The sequence below is a fragment of the Trachypithecus francoisi genome, unplaced genomic scaffold, assembly GCF_009764315.1.
Source record: "Trachypithecus francoisi isolate TF-2019V2 unplaced genomic scaffold, Tfra_2.0 Lachesis_group1, whole genome shotgun sequence".
Classification (NCBI taxonomy): domain Eukaryota; kingdom Metazoa; phylum Chordata; class Mammalia; order Primates; family Cercopithecidae; genus Trachypithecus; species Trachypithecus francoisi.
Window position 1 is genome coordinate 148,294,676 of NW_022681454.1, and position 17,935 is coordinate 148,312,610.

At 37.1% G+C, this 17,935-nt stretch overlaps 1 protein-coding gene across 2 annotated transcripts in view; it reads left to right on the forward strand.

The window, feature by feature from the left end:
• Positions 1–17,935, forward strand: part of FAM160A1 (family with sequence similarity 160 member A1) — a 270,817-nt gene that overhangs the window by 75,711 nt on the left and 177,171 nt on the right. For both annotated transcript variants that reach the window (XM_033215482.1, XM_033215483.1), the window contains one exon: positions 9,478–9,602. The gene's annotated coding sequence lies outside the window, so the exon portion shown is untranslated. The remainder of the gene's footprint in view (positions 1–9,477; positions 9,603–17,935) is intronic.

Sequence of the window (17,935 nt, forward strand, 5' to 3'; positions counted from 1 at the left end):
TCTTGCTTGTTTGTAAATGTAATAGCAGTCGATGTCTTTTCCTTTTATACTGGTAAATGAAGGATTAGCTGGATAATGTTCATAAAGTTCTCTAGAATCCTTAGAGAAAGGACTAAATAAAATGAAATAGTATTATGCAAGATGAATAAACTACTTTCCTTTATTAAGCCAAGTTTTATTAAGGTGAGTTTTTTCTCAATGCTAATCTTTATTTAAAAATTTATTTTAGGACTCTAGCTTTATTAATAGTTAATGCTTCTTCATTTCCCTACTCTAAGGCATTTCTGAACTGGTACAATTGTCATTTTTCCTCTTAACTTTATAAAGTATAGTATCTTTAAAATGTTACTTAAACATTCTTTGATGTCTCTCCTTGGCCCATGAAATGTAAAAATTGATTTTAATAATATTATTTTATTAAAATCTTGCAACATTTTTGTCTAGTGCTAGAATATAATTTTCATAGCTAAATTTTAAAACTTAGACTTGAGTTTTATTTTACCTCTCTGTGTGAAAAGCTTAAAGGGCAAACTTACCTGGTTATACTTTACAGTTTTACAGAAAGATCCTTTTCCTCCTTTCACCATCTTGATAGCTGAGAAAGTCAAGGGAACAATCAACAGACTGGTTTAAGAGAGTAGAAATATTTCCAGTGTCCTGGAATTTGCTTCCTCCCTGGTATGAAAGCTTATATTTGCAGCGTACAAAGTGATGTACGCTGACCAAGGTGAGAATTTGAGATGGAAGAGTCAGGCTCTGTATAGGGGATGTTTTGGAACTTGACCAGTCTGTCAGTTGTGTTACCTACCAATGAAACTGAAAGGTAAGTGAAGGCAATGCAGTTTCACAACTCATAATACAGCTTTAAAATCTTTTTTTTTTTGGTTGATGTATTTTAAGCAGTTGAATATATTTTCCATAAATTTTACTGCTTTCCATTTACCTTTGAATAGAAGCCAATGAGGAGAAGTATTTAGAAGGTTATGAGCAATAACAGAATGAACTGTTGGAAAAGTCCTTTTGTGGCTTTCCTCAAGTGTGTACTGGTGGAAAAATTACTATAATTTGATAGTAAAATGTTGGAAAATGATTTTATTTACTATTTAGAAATAACACAAATGGGCCTTGCTTTTGAAATTCACAGGTTCAAAACATTTAGTTATGCCTCGCTACCTCAGTCTTTGCTCATTATGCTTTACGTTGATGGAATTAAATGTGACACATTGCAATGTTGGATCAACCCCACAGTTCTAAAATTTAGGGTTTGATTAAATTCTAAAAAAAAAAAAAAAAAAAAAAAAGATACTGCACTGTTTAGTGTGAGAAATGGAGACTTGTGAAATTTTGTTTTTAGCCTGACGTTGTCTGAAGGAAAGAAAGTATCCCAGTGATAGAGGAGGAAAAGAACATTAACAATACCTGATTGTAACTTGCCTGTTGAAATCACAGAAGATTCTTCGGCTTTGGAAGAACAAATGGTGTTTTCAAAGCTAAATCCTTAGTGTCTGTACCGATCATAATATGGCTAGTCTCCTGGGAAATGGTACTTTTAGTATGTGTGTCTGCCCATGCCAGTAATAAACACGTGTTTATTGGCCATTCGGCCCCAAAGCGTCCAGTTTTATCTTTTGGATATACAAGGGCATGTGTGGATGAAGGTCACAGCTTCATGATGCTTGCTGTGAGGCTCATGGGTGTCAGTAGGAAAGCTAACAGTGTAATTCCCATAATGTCCAAGGAATTCTTTGGAGGCCATCCTCTGATTCTTTTGCTTACCTTGTACAGGGGCTGTCTATACAGGTTTCCTCAGACTTTGAACAATGGTGTCATTAACTTGTGCTTTAGAATTTGTAAGATTATATGAGCATTTTCAGTGGGCTAAAGTCACCTGTCATTTGTTTTAATGGTTAAGGGTCAGGAATTGAAAGTTAGACTTGGGTTTTAGTCTCAGCTGTGCTTCTGTGTGATTTTAGTTACTTAATTTCTGTAAGCTTCAGTTTTCTTACGTATAAAATAAGTATCCATTCATTCATTTGTTCATCCATTCAATAAACAGTAAGTACTTCCCACGTGCCAGGCCCACTCTTGGTGCTGGGAAGCGACCAATGGGCAAAGAAGAGAATAGTCTCCGCTGTCATGGAGCTTCAATTCATGGGGAAATGGAATGTCAATTAAAATAAATTAAACATTTCGTGTATTTTCCACATGTGAATATATATGAGATGATGACAATTGCTACAGACAAAATGAAAGAGCATCAGGGGTAGAGGTAAGATTGGAAAGCGATTTCTGTTTCATGTGGGGTAGACAGGAAAGGCTTCTGTAAATAGGTCATATGTAAGCAGAGACACAAATGAAGAGGAGGATGATATATGTGGATATCTGGGGTTAGAGGCTCCAGGGAATAGCAAGTCTGGCAGGAGTTGCACATTCCTGAGGTGAAAACAAGCTTGGTGTGTCAGAGGGGCAGTGAGGAGAGGCCAGTGTGGCTGAAGTGGCTGAAGTAGGGTGAGGGAGGGGCAGAGCAGGATGGTAGTAGTGCCCAGCTTGTAGGACTGCTTAGGAAATAACATGCTTAACATGTACTTTATACATAGTAAAAGGATGAAACACTATAACAGTTGAGGTTTATTTTGGGAATGCAAGAAGGGTTCATCATGTTACTAAATATAAATAGAAAAAAGTCATCTGGTTTCTTTTTATAGAAAAGGCATTTGGTAAAATTCAATCTCTATTATTATTATTATTATTATTTTTTTTTTTTTTGAGACAGAGTCTCGCTTTGTCACCAGGCTGGAGTGCAATGGCACAGTCTTGGCTCACTGCAACCTCCGCTTCCTGGTTCAAGCAATTCTCCTGGCTCAGCCTCCCAAGTAGCTGGGACTACAGGTGCCCACCACAACACCCAGCTAATTTTTGTATTTTTAGTAGAGACGAGATTTCACCATGTTGGCCAGGATGGTCTCGATCTTTTGACCTCGTGATTCGCCTGCCTTGGCCTCCCAAAGTGCTGGGATTACAGGCGTGAGCCACTGTGTCTGGCCGTTTTCATTTTGTTTTGCTTTGTTTTTGAGACAGGGTCTCACTCTTTTGCCCAGGCTGGAGCACAGTGGCATGATCATGGCTCACTGCAGCCTCAAACTCCTGGGCTCAAACAGTCCTCACACCTCAGCCTCCTGAGTAACTGGGAAGCTGACATTACAGGTGTGCACCACCATGCCTGGCTAATTTTTTTATTTCATTTTTTTTGTAGAGACGAAGTCTTGCTATGTTACCCAGGCTGGTCTTGAACTCCTGGCCTTAAGAAATCCTCTTACCTCAGCCTCCAAAAGAGCTGGGATTACAGTTGTGAGCCATTGCACCTGGCCCTATTATTGATTTTATAAAAACCCTTCAAAATATAGTAGGAAAATACCCTTAGCAAAGTAAAGTATGTTCATCTCAACCCAAAACCATCTGAGCCTAAATAGGAAATTTGAGAGCATTTCCATAAACATCAGAACCCAAAATAAAAACACTATTTTCACTAATTGTTAATGGTATTTGGAATCATAAACCAGTGCTACCGGATGAGAGAAAAAAATGAAGTTATCAAGGTATAAAAATCAGAAAGGAGGTAAATGAATGTTGTTTGCAAATAATGGGAATATGTGACCTGAATATCCAAGAGAATAAAATGAAAAGCTAATTATGAAGAATATGATAATCTATAAATGTGCCTGGATACCAAAGTAATGTGTCAACATTCATAACTTCCATATATGCTAACAATACCCAGTTAGAAGATACATTGGGGAAAAAGGCCATTAGCATAAAAAGGATGAAACACCTAAGAATAAACTTAAGAAAATAATATGTGAAGGCATTTAAAAATGCTCCTGAAGTGTAAAAAAAAGATATGAAAACATTGAAATGTCCCATCATATTCTTGGATGCAAAGATGCCAATTCTCTGTCAATTAATCTGTATTTTAAGGTAATTCCTGTAAAAATAACAACAGGTTTTTTGGGGGCCCTAAGCAACCTGGTTCTATGGTCATTTGGAAAAGTAAACAACCACAAATAGGACAATTCTGAAAAAGAGAATAAAATCTACCTTAGTAAGTCTACAATAATTGAAACATTGGTATTGCCAGATACCATATTTAGCATATGATAAAGGTGGTATTTCAAATTAGTTGGGTAAAGTTGCTGAGTTCCAGGACTGAGGAATGACCAGGTAGCTGTCTGGGGGAAAAGGTACTATTTGCAGCAGTATCTCAAATGTTAAGCCAAAAATCAATCTATGATAAACAAATTTAAAATATAAACTAGATTGTAGAATGACATGGGAAAATTATTTTATAATCTTGGAGTACATACATATGGCCCTTCTAAGTAAGACAGAAAACTGAGAAGCCATAAAAGAAGAGATTGATATATTTGATTACATTTTTAAAAAAACGTGAATAGCTTCTGCATACTTCAAGGAACAAGAAAATTGAGGAAAATATTTGCTTCTCAAATCTTGAAGGGACTAATTTTCTTAATAAAAAGCTCCTAAAAATCCATAAGAAAAAGTCCAACAACCCAGAAGAAAAGTGGACTAAGGATACAAATAGTCTAAAGGAAGGGAAATAACAGTGGCTTTTAAACAAACAAATAACAGTGGCTTTTTAAACATTAAACATTTTAAACATATGGAAAGATGCTTAACTTCACCCATTATCACAGATATGCACATTACAACTACACCGAGGTACCATTTATCACTGTTAGATGGACAAAGATTACAGTCTTATAACCTATTCTATAGAGCGTATAGGTGCAAAACATTAGTCTATTTAGTGGGCAATTGGCAAAATCTATAATATGAAAAATTTTGTATTGCTTTGTCCAGGAATTTCAATTTTAGAAAATTATCATAGATACAAAAACACATTCCTAGATATACAAACATTCATACAAACTATGAATGTATTCTGCATATACTGTACATACTTATTACATGCATGAGAAAATTATTTATGTACAAAGGTACTCATTGTAGTAGTGTTTATAATGGCTAAAGGTTGGGAACAACCTAATGCTCATAATAGGATACTGAATCAATACATTATGTTACTGCTGTACACTTGAAAATGTGCGGTCATAAAAATTCACACCAGTGAATTCTCTTTATGTACCAATTTGGAAACATTGCCAATGTATAAAATAGTGTAATATGTTTATTTGTGTAAAAAAGGTTTATACAAGATGTTTTGTTTATCTATGAAAAGGTGCAATTTCTGGGAAAGCTAACTTGGTGGCTGAAGACATGCCTAGCCTCATTTCAAAAAAAATCTGCACATAGCACATGCCTTGCTCTTAGCACTTATTACATGCTAGTGGTGTTGGCAGTTTTCATTGTAAAAACAAGGTTCCTTTGCCTCACAAGTTGATTTTTAACAGTTGAGTCTGGAAGAGGGAGGTCATCTCATTATAAATACTGCTTAATGAGTGTCAGACTTGGGTTTTTTTTACCAAGAATACTGTATATACTTCCTGAAGTATGTTTCTTAGAGGTTGTCAATACTAGCTCTGCAAACCAAAGATGTCAAATAATACCGGGCTGAATAAAACTAAGCAAACTTATTTTCTACAAGGCCTTCTTAGAGCCTTAATACACATACTGTGCTTTGTAAATATTCAAGAAGAACATTTAGAATGTGGCATTTTCCCAAATTTATTTAACTTGACTACTTATAAACAATGACTACTTAAAAAAACCACCTTATGAGTAGTTGTCACATTGGGAAACATCGCTTTAATACTAGAATTTGGTTTCATTCACCTTCATTATTCATTTTAATAAGTCAGTATTCTTGGTGTATTTCTAAGATACTTGTGGTCTCTGCCTGCTTTTTTTCCTTCCCTTGTGATATGCACCAATTCATGAATTTGTTTTGTAGTTGAGACCCTCCCAAAGTCACCCAAATTACATTGAGTTTCTTGGGTAAAAAAGAATTGTATGTAATTAATGTGAAATCTCAGGGATTGATTGAATGGAAATTGAAGATTGAAGCTTCATTTGGTTCAACTTTTCCTAAAGCTTTAGAAGTTTACTGTTGAGAGGAGGAATGAAATCAACTTAATGGATACATTGTTGAGTAATTGTGAGCTTAATGTGGAGAAGACAGTATAACTGTGAGACTTAGAAGACATGGCTTCTACCTCTGTCTTCATCTTTTACCACAACTTAATTTTGAACAGGTCACTCATCCTCTCTGTGTTTTATCCTCTGTAAAACTCAGGGATTGCATTTAAGTGATCAGTATGGGTTCATCCATTTTAAGACTTTAAATTATTATTAGCGTGCTTAATGGAATCAGTGAAGTTTGTGGACCTGTGTAGAATATTTTGTTCTACTATGGGAGTTTCCACATGTGAATGTAATGTATTACCTGTCCCAATTCAATCCTTTTTGAGAATGAAATTATTCAATAATTAGCTCATAGTCAGCTTCAGGTATTTGAAAACTTGTTGAATTGTTTGAAACTTCTCTCTTCATTGGTTGGTTGGTTAATTATCCTCCAGGAAAGCGTTTGATTATATTACAGATCAATTAATACAATACTATGGATAATCCACACCTCCTGTATAAATGTGCACCCCACCCCCATTTGTTTCTCTGGTGTATGGAGAAATCCATGATGTGGATATTAATTCTTTCTCACCACCCCAACAAAGTGTTCATTTGGTGGTTTTGCTGTGCTTTTGTGTACTCTCTGCCTATTAGCATATTTCTGAACTTGACATAGTAGAGGTCTAAATTCACTGAACTTATGCCATCTGGAAATGAGCTTTAAATTTTGTTCCTCTGTTGAAATTAGGGATGTGATATAGCTATTACACAGAAGGACTGTGAGCCTGAATTTGATTTTATTATGTGGAGGTAGAATGTTTTGTTAGAAGGAAAGCATTTGCCTGGGGAGAGATTTGAGTATGACTGAATCGTTAACTGCCAACTTCCCCCCTTTTTAGCAGGAGACATATTTTGTTTTTAAATGAGATGACAACCAAGAGAATTAACAAGAACCGTGAATTTTAAGAGAGTTCTTTCAATTTACTTGAGTTCCATTTAACCTTGCTTTCGATGTCATTCTGTGCATTACTGTCAAAGGACTTGGCTTCCTTTGAAGTCATGAAGCTTTGCTGCTGGCGGAATCATGATGGTAAAATATAAGAGTGGTTCTTAGTAAAGCCCTTAACTGATACCCGGTAATGCCTTATTACCTAAGTAAAAGCATATGTGTGCGAGTGCCTAAAATTGTAGAGTGTAAGGGGAGGATATATGATAATGGACACTGAGATGGGAGAAGTATTTCTCATGAGTTAGGGATGTCCTTTCATAATTCACAAGTTGCAAGATGAGAAAAGCCTTGAAATCACCTGAAAAGCATCTGGCAGCAATCTGTAGTTCTTAAGAGGAGGTAAAAGAGCCTGTATCTCTCCAGCACGTGATGATAAAACTGTTCATGTGGAGTATGGAAAAAAGAGAATTCTGTTACTTGTAAAACCCCTTGTGATTAAATGGCCTGAGATTTGGTTATGAGGTGATACTAGTAGTTTCCAGGTGGTTAATAAATGATTAATTGATTAGAGCGAAGAAGGCTGATTTGAGGGTATTGAGGAAATTTGAATATGAAGAATTTGTTTTTTGCATGCAAAACATTATCCTTTACTTTTCATACTCCACTCTTCTCATGCCTGGCCACTGTTACTCCTGTGCCTAGTTTTGAAGATTTAGGTCACATTGTGTCCCCATACCCCCATTGTTTTCTTTTCACGAAATATTTGTTAAAAGAAAAGGTACATTCTAAGCCTTTGACACATATACACACATAGGTTAAACACACATACGCAACACCTTTTGTAAAGACTTCTAGGGCCATCTTTTATTATATTGGACTATTGCAGAAAAATTATGTGAATGAGTGGCTTAACCTTTGGGGCTTGAGAAATCATGGCTGTATAGAGATTTCAAAAAGATATTTGTTGTACAGGACTTTAATTGCTCCCCTCAACCCATCTAAAGATAGGAACTATTTTACCCATTATTTGTAACTGTATCAGAAGAAATTGCATCTTATTTTTTTCTTTAGCATAAGTAGTTGTGATCATATGTAATTATAACATTGTACACTGCTTTTTCTTTCCACTTTGTATTATAAACTATATTTTCTCATTTTATTGTAACTCATAACATCTTTTTTATTTAAAAATTACTTTAAAAAATTGACATAAAATTGTAGGTATTATGTACAGCTTGATGTTTTGAAGTATTTTTTATATACACATTATGGAATAAAAAGTTTTTAATGGCCGACAGAATTGTGATTAAGTAAATTATGTGGTTGTGGCAAATGTACGGTTTGTGACAAACTGACTTCCTCAGTTATTGGCATTTAAATCGTTTCCATGTTTATTTTTTATTTTTTTAAAACCCTAAGAGAGGCTTCTTGCACCTATGCAAGAAAAAATTGGGGGCAAATCCATAGAGTAAAGTGAAGGCAAATTTATTAAGAAAGTAAAGGAATAAAAGAATGGCTACTCCATAGGCATAGCAGCCTGTTTCTGTGTTTTAAATTTAAGTATAGTATTTATTATTTCCTTTAAAAATGTACTCTCTTGGACATTTTCTCTGGCTTCCACTTATTGTGATGTTGAATAGTGGCTTCTTGTGGTTTTGTTTAGTATTTATGTTAGCTTCTGGCTAACTGCTAAGGGTTAGACTCTCTAGATGTTCTTATTGCTCTCTTGGACACGTCTAGGTTTTGTTCTCTGTGTTTCTTCCAGGTAGGATAATTTCCTAGCCTGCTTCTCTTCAAGCTCATGTTTTTCTGGTTGTAGGATAGGCATTAAGCGACACATTTGATCTTGCCAGTTAGACCTGATGATAGGAGATGTGTGTCTAAGACCAAAGTAGACTTTGCCCATTGGATGGCAAAAACCTGAACTTTCAATTGTCAGTATCTAGAGAGGTCAGAGTGTCAGTATCTAGAGAGGTCAGAGTTACTCAGAAATATTTGGGAATATTGTACATTTTAAAAAATTGTTTATAAAAAGTTTTTTGTGCTCTTTTCTTTGCTATTTTATATTATGCTATGATTATTATCTTAATATGATGCTGTTGTCCCATGGATGTGGATTTACTTTCACACTTTTTTTCACTCCTAAAAGAAGCACATAATTGTTTGACATCTCTTATAAGATAGAAGAATCCTTTTTTATTTTCTGTTACCCAGCAGGAGTTTCTCATTTTTGGCTAGCATTCAGATTTCTAAATAAAGATTTGCTTTTTGCTTATTTATTTATTTTTTTATGGTGAAGACAAATGCACACTGGGAGAACCCACTCAGTGTACAACATGTAGTGGTAAATGGGAGCGGAGAAAAAATAGAGATACTCAGATTGGATTTTGCAGTTTATTAATTATTATTTTTATTCCTCTTCACAGATTTTTAAAGTCTTCTTCTAGGGGTTTCCAGCAGAGCCAAATGTTAGAGAAATCTTTCCGCTCCTCTGAAGAGTGAAGTGAGCAAATACAACCCAGCAGTAGGTTACTGAAGACAGCAGCCCCAGGTAATGTCTTCTTTTCTCATTATTATTGACATGTGTTCAGTAGTGCTCAATAATATGTTATACTTTTTTTTTTTTTAAAGCAAGTCTACTTGAACTTACACATCCAAGTGAACATTGTCTTGTTTAAAATGTCTTAGGGAGAGGCTATACTCTATCCTCTATGCAAAGCATTTAAAAAATATTAAGAACTGCATCTTGACCCTCTGGTAGTATTCTTCTAAGCATCCTGTTTTCTCTAGTGGCAGATATCAACCTTGTAAGGATATACTTAGAAAATAGTCTAAACTCATTTAGAGCTTGGGTGATGATCATACCTGGGGTTCTCGAATTTTGATCAAAACCAAGAAGGAGCAATAACATAAGGAAACCAATTTTCCTTTTTGTAATTTGTAATTTGAAGACTCATACACTGTATTGAAAATGAATTCTAAGAAGTGACTCTGAGTTTCAAGTAATGGTAGTATTGTTAAAATAATTGATCAGGCTTCATAATTTACAGAGGCATATACAATTTATTTGACTGTATAAATGTTGATATTCTTTCTTATTAAAATCAGTAAGTCAATCTGTTAGTATCATAGAAGAGCTCCTATGTTAATCAGAAACTTCCTTACTAGATATACCTCTAAGGCTGTATAATTTGCCTCTTATAAATGATCTTCTTGTGGGGGTGGGGGGGGTATTTTGCAATATGTCCCAAAGTGTTACTAGAGTGCTTGTTAAAAATACACATTAAAAATTTCATATTAGTAGGCCTGAAACTAGTGTGTCAAAATCAGAATCAGAATGGTAGGGGCAGGACTTGGGAATCTGCATATTGCAAGTGAATGTCAACGGAGATTGACACTCTGGTCCGGTAAAATCAGACTTCTACCTAGGATCTTTGTATTTTAAAAAATTTAGTGCAAGTTATTGTGTAGACACAAAACAGCTATTTATGATTGTGTGCTTTTCTGGGAAGAGTGGGGGGAAGGGAGCCTTAGGGAAAGATTTGTTAACGGATCCAAAATTACAGCTAGATAGGAGGAATAAGTTATCCTGTTCCATACCATGGTAGAATGACTAGTTAACTATCTAGCTGTAATTTTGTGTCCTTTAAGAAATCTCTCTCTAACCTTCCCTTCCTCCTACTCTTCCAAGTCTATCATTTTAGGGACAGTTTAACATAAGGAAAAGAAAAGCTGATAATCATAAATAGCTGTTTTATGTCCATGTAGGAATTCTCATGAAGTTCTGTTTCTAATTAAGGTATTTCAGGAACAGAGTGATATTGCATAAATTTGGAGCTCATTTTAGACTAAGATTTAATAATTGTTAATAGGCATTGAGCCTATGTTTAAGTTTATGTTAGTCATTTGTTGGGTAGTGACTTTTTAAATTTGGGATTTGACTCTGACGAACTCTGAGTTTCGGTCTTAAGTTCAGAATGTGTGTGTGTATCCCCTGTTACAGGGCTTTTCCCAGTTAACTCCAACCAATGAGAGATCCCCTGATGTTTAAGGGAGCTTTAATTTCAAGGTCATAAGCAGAATCAGCATTCTTATGATAAAAAATTAGCCACTCATGAATCCTGGGAATAATTTACAACCATTCACCTGTCTGTACAGCAGAAGTTGTTTGGAACATGTTCTTGCCTCTTCTAGAAAGCAGCGTGAGTGATAGAATGATATTTATACTGGTTTGGAAAAGGTCAGAAACCAAATATTGTTGCCTTAGATGTGAGGTTATTTTGAGTTGTGCAGGAGACTTTGGGAGTGGGATGTGAAGAGTACAAAAGCAAATATATGTAAACAGGAAGGCCTGGCAAGGATACTAAGAAGGTAGAGAGAATAGCTTAGATGGTTGTAGGACTGACTTGGATAATGAAAGGATCTAACACTTGGGTGTATTGGTTTCTTCTGAGGAAATGATGCTGGATACTAAAGGTAGCATAACAAGGACCACCCAAGTGGAAAATGTGTTTGAAGATGGACTCTGAAAGCTTGAAGACAGTGTGATGCAAAATGTGTATGATAGTCCTGAGGAGAAGCTGTCAGTAGAATTCAGCTGATATGAAATTTGGATGTGTTCTCAGAACAGTGAGACAAATAGCAGTTGGATAGAGGGAATTACAGATATTCTGAGCTGTTGAGAGAATTGTATATTTGAATATGCTATTTCAGGGTTAAAAGTCGTCTACATGAGAAAAGAATAGCAGTTATGGCAGCATTAGAAGGCTGTCCTTTCTAATTTAATGCCGAGAATGTCTGAGTCATGCAGAATTGGGATGGTGAGTGAGGAATATTTCTCTGTGGCTTCCCTGGCTTTGTGTGAGGAGCCAGTGGGAAACCATTTTCAAAAGTGGCTTTGAATAAAAATCTAGCCCCAAAACTGTTTTAGTAAATAACACAAAAAGATACCCCAAAAGTGACTTGTTTGGGTCAAATAGTCAAACCACCTGCATAATACTGTAAATCTGAAATTTGTTCATTTTGCACATATCTTTTCATAATTTTATCGATTTTTAGATTATAGTCTATCTCTGCCTTCTTTTGTAAATGTAGTCTTTTTAATTAATTCATCCATTTTGGTCTCCTCACATATTCTATGACCCTTATAATTTCTTTCTAGCATAGTTTGGATCTTTTCCAGCTTTTTTTTTTTTTTTTCTGTTCTAATTGACCAGAATGGCTTAAAATAAATATGTATAATTTATGTTTGGTCATGTTTTCCATTTCATTTTTAAGATCCTTTCTGAAATACCCTTGTCTTGATCTTTTTTTTTTTTTTTTTATTATACTTAAGTTCTAGGAACATGTCATAACGTTTATATCAGTATAACTCCCCAATGCAATCCCTCCCTCCTCCCCCCTCCCCATGATAGGCCCCATGTGTGATGTTCCCCTTCCCGAGTCCAAGTGATCTCATTGTTCAGTTCCCACCTATGAGTGAGAACATGCGTTGTTTGGTTTTCTCTTCTTGTGATAGTTTGCTAAGATGATGGTTTCCAGCTGCATCCATGTCCTACAAAGGACGCAAACTCATCCTTTTTGATGGCTGCATAGTATTCCATGGTGTATATGTGCCACATTTTCTTAATCCAGTCTGTCACAGATGGACATGGGTTGATTCCAAGTCTTTGCTATTGTGAATAGTGCCGCAATAACATACGTGTGCATGTGTCTTTGTAGTAGAGTAATTTATAATCCTTTGGGTATATACCCAGTAGTGGGATGCTGGGTCATATGGTACATCTAGTTCTAGATCCTTGAGGAATCGCCATACTGTTTTCCATAATGGTTGAACTAGTTTACAATCCCACCAACAGTGTAAAAGTGTTCTATTTCTCCACATCCTCTCCAACATCTATTGTTTCCTGACTTCTTAATGATTGCCATTCTAACTGGTGTGAGATGGTATCTCATTGTGGTTTTGATTTGCATTTCTCTGATGGCGAGTGATGACGAGCATTTTTTCATGTGTCTGTTGGCTGTATGGATGTCTTCTTTTGAGAAATGTCTGTTCATATCCTTTCCCCACTTTTTGATGGGGTTGTTTGTTTTTTTTCTTGTATATTTGTTTGAGTTCTTTGTAGATTCTGGATATTAGCCCTTTGTCAGATGAGTAGGTTGCAAAAATTTTCTCCCATTCTGTAGGTTGCCTGTTCACTCTGATGGTAGTTTCTTTTGCTGTGCAAAAGCTCTTTAGTTTAATGAGATCCCATTTGTCAATTTTGGCTTTTGCTGCCGTTGCTTTTGGTGTTTTAGACATGAAGTCCTTGCCCATGCCTATGTCCTGAATGGTACTACCTAGATTTTCTTCTAGGGTTTTTATGGTATTAGGTCTAACATTAAGTCTCTAATCCATCTTGAATTAATTTTCGTATAAGGGGTAAGGAAGGATCCAGTTTCAGCTTTCTACTTGTGGCTAGCCAATTTTCCCAGCACCATTTATTAAATAGGAATCCTTTCCCCATTTCTTGTTTTTGTCAGGTTTGTCAAAGATCAGATAGCTGTAGATGTGTGGTATTATTTCTGAGGACTCTGTTCTGTTCCACTGGTCTATTTCTCTGTTGTGGTACCAGTACCATGCTGTTTTGGTTACTGTAGCCTTGTAGTATAGTTTGAAGTCAGGTAGCGTGACGCCTCCAGCTTTGTCCTTTTGACCTAGGATTGTCTTGGCAATGCGGGCTCTTTTTTGGTTCCATATGAACTTTAAAGCCATTTTTTCCAATTCTGTGAAGAAACTCATTGGTAGCTTGATGGGGATGGCATTGAATCTATAAATAACCTTGGGCAGTATGGCCATTTTCACGATATTGATTCTTCCTATCCATGAGCATGGTATGTTCTTCCATTTGTTTGTGTCCTCTTTGATTTCACTGAGCAGTGGTTTGTAGTTCTCCTTGAAGAGGTCCTTTACATCCCTTGTCAGCTGGATTCCTAGGTATTTTATTCTCTTTGAAGCAATTGTGAATGGAAGTTCATTCCTGACTTGGCTCTCTGCTTGTCTGTTACTGGTGTATAAGAATGCTTGTGATTTTTGCACATTAATTTTGTATCCTGAGACTTTGCTGAAGTTGCTTATCAGCTTAAGGAGATTTTGGGCTGAGACGATGGGTTTTTCTAAATATACAATCATGTCATCTGCAAACAGGGACAATTTGACTTCTTCTTTTCCTAACTGGATACCCTTGATTTCTTTCTCTTGCCTGATTGCCCTAGCCAGAACTTCCAACACTATGTTGAATAGGAGTGGTGAGAGAGGGCATCCCTGTCTTGTGCCAGTTTTCAAAGGGAATTTTTCCAGTTTTTGCCCATTCAGTATGATATTAGCTGTGGGTTTGTCGTAAATAGCTCTTATTATTTTGAGGTACGTTCCATCAATACCGAATTTATTGAGCGTTTTTAGCATAAAGGGCTGTTGAATTTTGTCAAAAGCCTTTTCTGCATCTATTGAGATAATCATGTGGTTCTTGTCTTTGGTTCTGTTTATATGCTGGATTACGTTTATTGATTTGCGAATGTTGAACCAGCCTTGCATCCCAGGGATGAAGCCCACTTGATCATGGTGGATAAGCTTTTTGATGTGCTGCTGAATCCGGTTTGCCAGTATTTTATTGAGAATTTTTGCATCGATGTTCATCAGGATATTGGTCTAAAATTCTCTTTTTTTGTTGTGTCTCTGCCAGGCTTTGGTATCAGGATGATGTTGGCCTCATAAAATGAGTTAGGGAGGATTCCCTCTTTTTCTATTGATTGGAATAGTTTCAGAAGGAATGGTACCAGCTCCTCCTTGTACCTCTGTAGAATTCATGTGAATCCATCTGGTCCTGGACTTTTTTTGGTGGGTAGGCTATTAATTGTTGCCTCAATTTCAGAGCCTGTTATTGGTCTATTCAGGGATTCAACTTCTTCCTGGTTCAGTCTTGGGAGAGTGTAAGTGTCCAGGAAATTATCCATTTCTTCTAGATTTTCTAGTCGATTTGTGTAGAGGCATTTATAGTATTCTCTGATGGTTGTTTGTATTTCTGTGGGGTCGGTGGTGATATCCCCTTTATCATTTTTTATTGCGTCTATTTGATTCCTCTCTCTTTTCTTCTTTATTAGTCTTGCTAGCGGTCTGTCATTTTGTTGATCTTTTCAAAAAACCAACTCCGGATTCATTGATTTTTTGGAGGGTTTTTTGTGACTCTATCTCCTTCAGTTCTGCTCTGATCTTAGTTATTTCTTGCCTTCTGCTAGCTTTTGAATGTGTTTGCTCTTGCTCTCTAGTTCTTTTAATTGTGATGTTAAGTGTCAATTTTAGATCTTTCCTGCTTTCTCTTGTGGGCATTTAGTGCTATAAATTTCCCTCTACACACTGCTTTAATGTGTCCCAGAGATTCTGGTATGTTGTATCTTTGTTCTCATTGGTTTCAAAGAACATCTTTATTTCTGCTTTCATTTCGTTATGTACCCAGTAGTCATTCAGGAGCAGGTTATTCAGTTTCCATGTAGTTGAGCGGTTTTGATTGAGTTTCTTAGTCCTGAGTTCTAGTTTGATTGCACTGTGGTCTGAGAGACAGTTTGTTATAATTTCTGTTCTTGTACATTTGCTGAGGAGTGCTTTACTTCCAATTATGTGGTCAATTTTGGAATAAGTGCGATGTGGTGCTGAGAAGAATGTATATCTGTTGATTTGGGGTGGAGAGTTTCTAGATGTCTATTAGGTCCGCTTGGTGCAGAGATGAGTTCAATTCCTGGATATCCTTGTTAACTTTCTGTCTCGTTGATCTGTCTAATGTTGACAGTGGAGTGTTGAAATCTCCCATTATTATTGTATGGGAGTCTAAGTCTCTTTGTAGGTCTCTAAGGACTTGCTTTATGAATCTGGGTGCTCCTGTATTGGGTGCATATATATTTAGGAGAGTTAGCTCTTCCTGTTGAATTGATCCCTTTACCATTATGTAATGGCCTTCTTTGTCTCTTTTGATCTTTGATGGTTTAAAGTCTGTTTTATGAGAGACTAGGATTGCAACCCCTGCTTTTTTTTGTTCTCCATTTGCTTGGTAGATCTTTCTCCATCCCTTTATTTTGAGCCTATGTATGTCTCTGCATGTGAGATGGGTCTCCTGAATACAGCAGACTGATGGGTCTTGACTCTTGATCCAGTTTGCCAGTCTGTGTCTTTTAATTGGAGCATTTAGTCCATTTACATTTAAGGTTAATATTGTTATGTGTGAACTTGATCCTGTCATTATGATATTAACTGTTATTTTGCTCATTAGTTGATGCAGTTTCTTCCTAGCCTCGATGGTCTTTACATTTTGGCATGTTTTTGCAATGGCTGGTACCGTTGTTCCTTTCCATGTTTAGGGCTTCCTTCAGGGTCTCTTGTAAGGCAGGCCTGGTGGTGACAAAATCTCTAAGCATTTGCTTATCTGTAAAGGATTTTATTTCTCCTTCACTGATGAAACTTAGTTTGGCTGATATGAAATTCTGGGTTGAAAATTCTTTTCTTTAAGAACGTTGAATATTGGCCCCCACTCTCTTCTGGCTTGTAGAGTTTCTGCCGAGAGATCTGCTGTTAGTCTGATGGGCTTCCCTTTGTGGTAACCCGACCTTCTCTCTGGCTGCCCTTAAGATTTTTCCCTTCATTCAACTTTGGTGAATCTGGCAATTATGTGTCTTGGAGTTGCTCTTCTGGAGGAGTATCTTTGTGGCGTTCTCTGTATTTCCTGAATTTGAATGTTGGCCTGCCCTACTAGGTTGGGGAAGTTCTCCTGGATGATATCCTGAAGAGTGTTTTCCAACTTGGTTCCATTTTCCCCCTCACTTTCAGGCACCCCAATCAGACGTAGATTTGGTCTTTTTACATAATCCCATACTTCTTGCAGGCTTTGTTCATTTCTTTTTTTTCTTTTTTCTTTTGGTTTCTCTTCTCGCTTCATTTCATTCATTTGATCCTCAATCGCTGATACTCTTTCTTCCAGTTGATCGAGTCGGTTACTGAAGCTTGTGCATTTGTCATGTATTTCTCGTGTCATGGTTTTCATCTCTGTCATTTCGTTTATGACTTCTCTGCATTAATTAGTCTAGCTGTCAATTCTTCCACTTTTTTTCAAGATTTTTAGTTTCTTTGCGCTGGGTACGTAATTCCTCCTTTAGCTCTGAGAAGTTTGATGGACTGAAGCCTTCTTCTCTCATCTCGTCAAAGTCATTCTCTGACCAGCTTTGATCCGTTGCTGGCGATGGGCTGCGCTCCTTTGCAGGGGGAGATGCGCTCTTATTTTTTGAATTTCCAGCTTTTCTGCCCTGCTTCTTCCCCATCTTTGTGGTTTTATCTGTCTCTGGTCTTTGATGATGGTGACGTACTGATGGGGTTTTGGTATAGGTGTCCTTCCTGTTTGATAGTTTTCCGTCTGACAGTCAGAAGGACTGTCTGTTGGTCTGTTGGAGATTGCTTGAGGTCCACTCCAGACCCTGTTTGCCTGGGTATCAGCACAGAGGTTGCAAAGATAGAATATTGCTGAGCAGCGAGTGTACCTGTCTGATTCTTCCTTTGAAGTTTCCTCTCAGGGATGACTCCACCCTGTGAGGTGTGGGGTGTCAGACTGCCCCTAGTGGGGGATGTCTCCCAGCTAGGCTACTCAGGGGTCAGGGACCCACCTGAGCAGGCAGTCTGTCCGTTCTCGGATCTCAACCTCCGCGTGGGAGATCCACGGCTCTCCCCAAAGCTGTCAGACAGAGTCCTTCGCCTCTGCACCGCCCCCGCTGCTTTCCCTATTGGACTCAGCTGTGGGCTGTCCCCAGAGGTGGAGTCTACAGAGACAGGCAGGTTTCCTTGAGCTGCTGTGAGCTCCACCCAGTTCG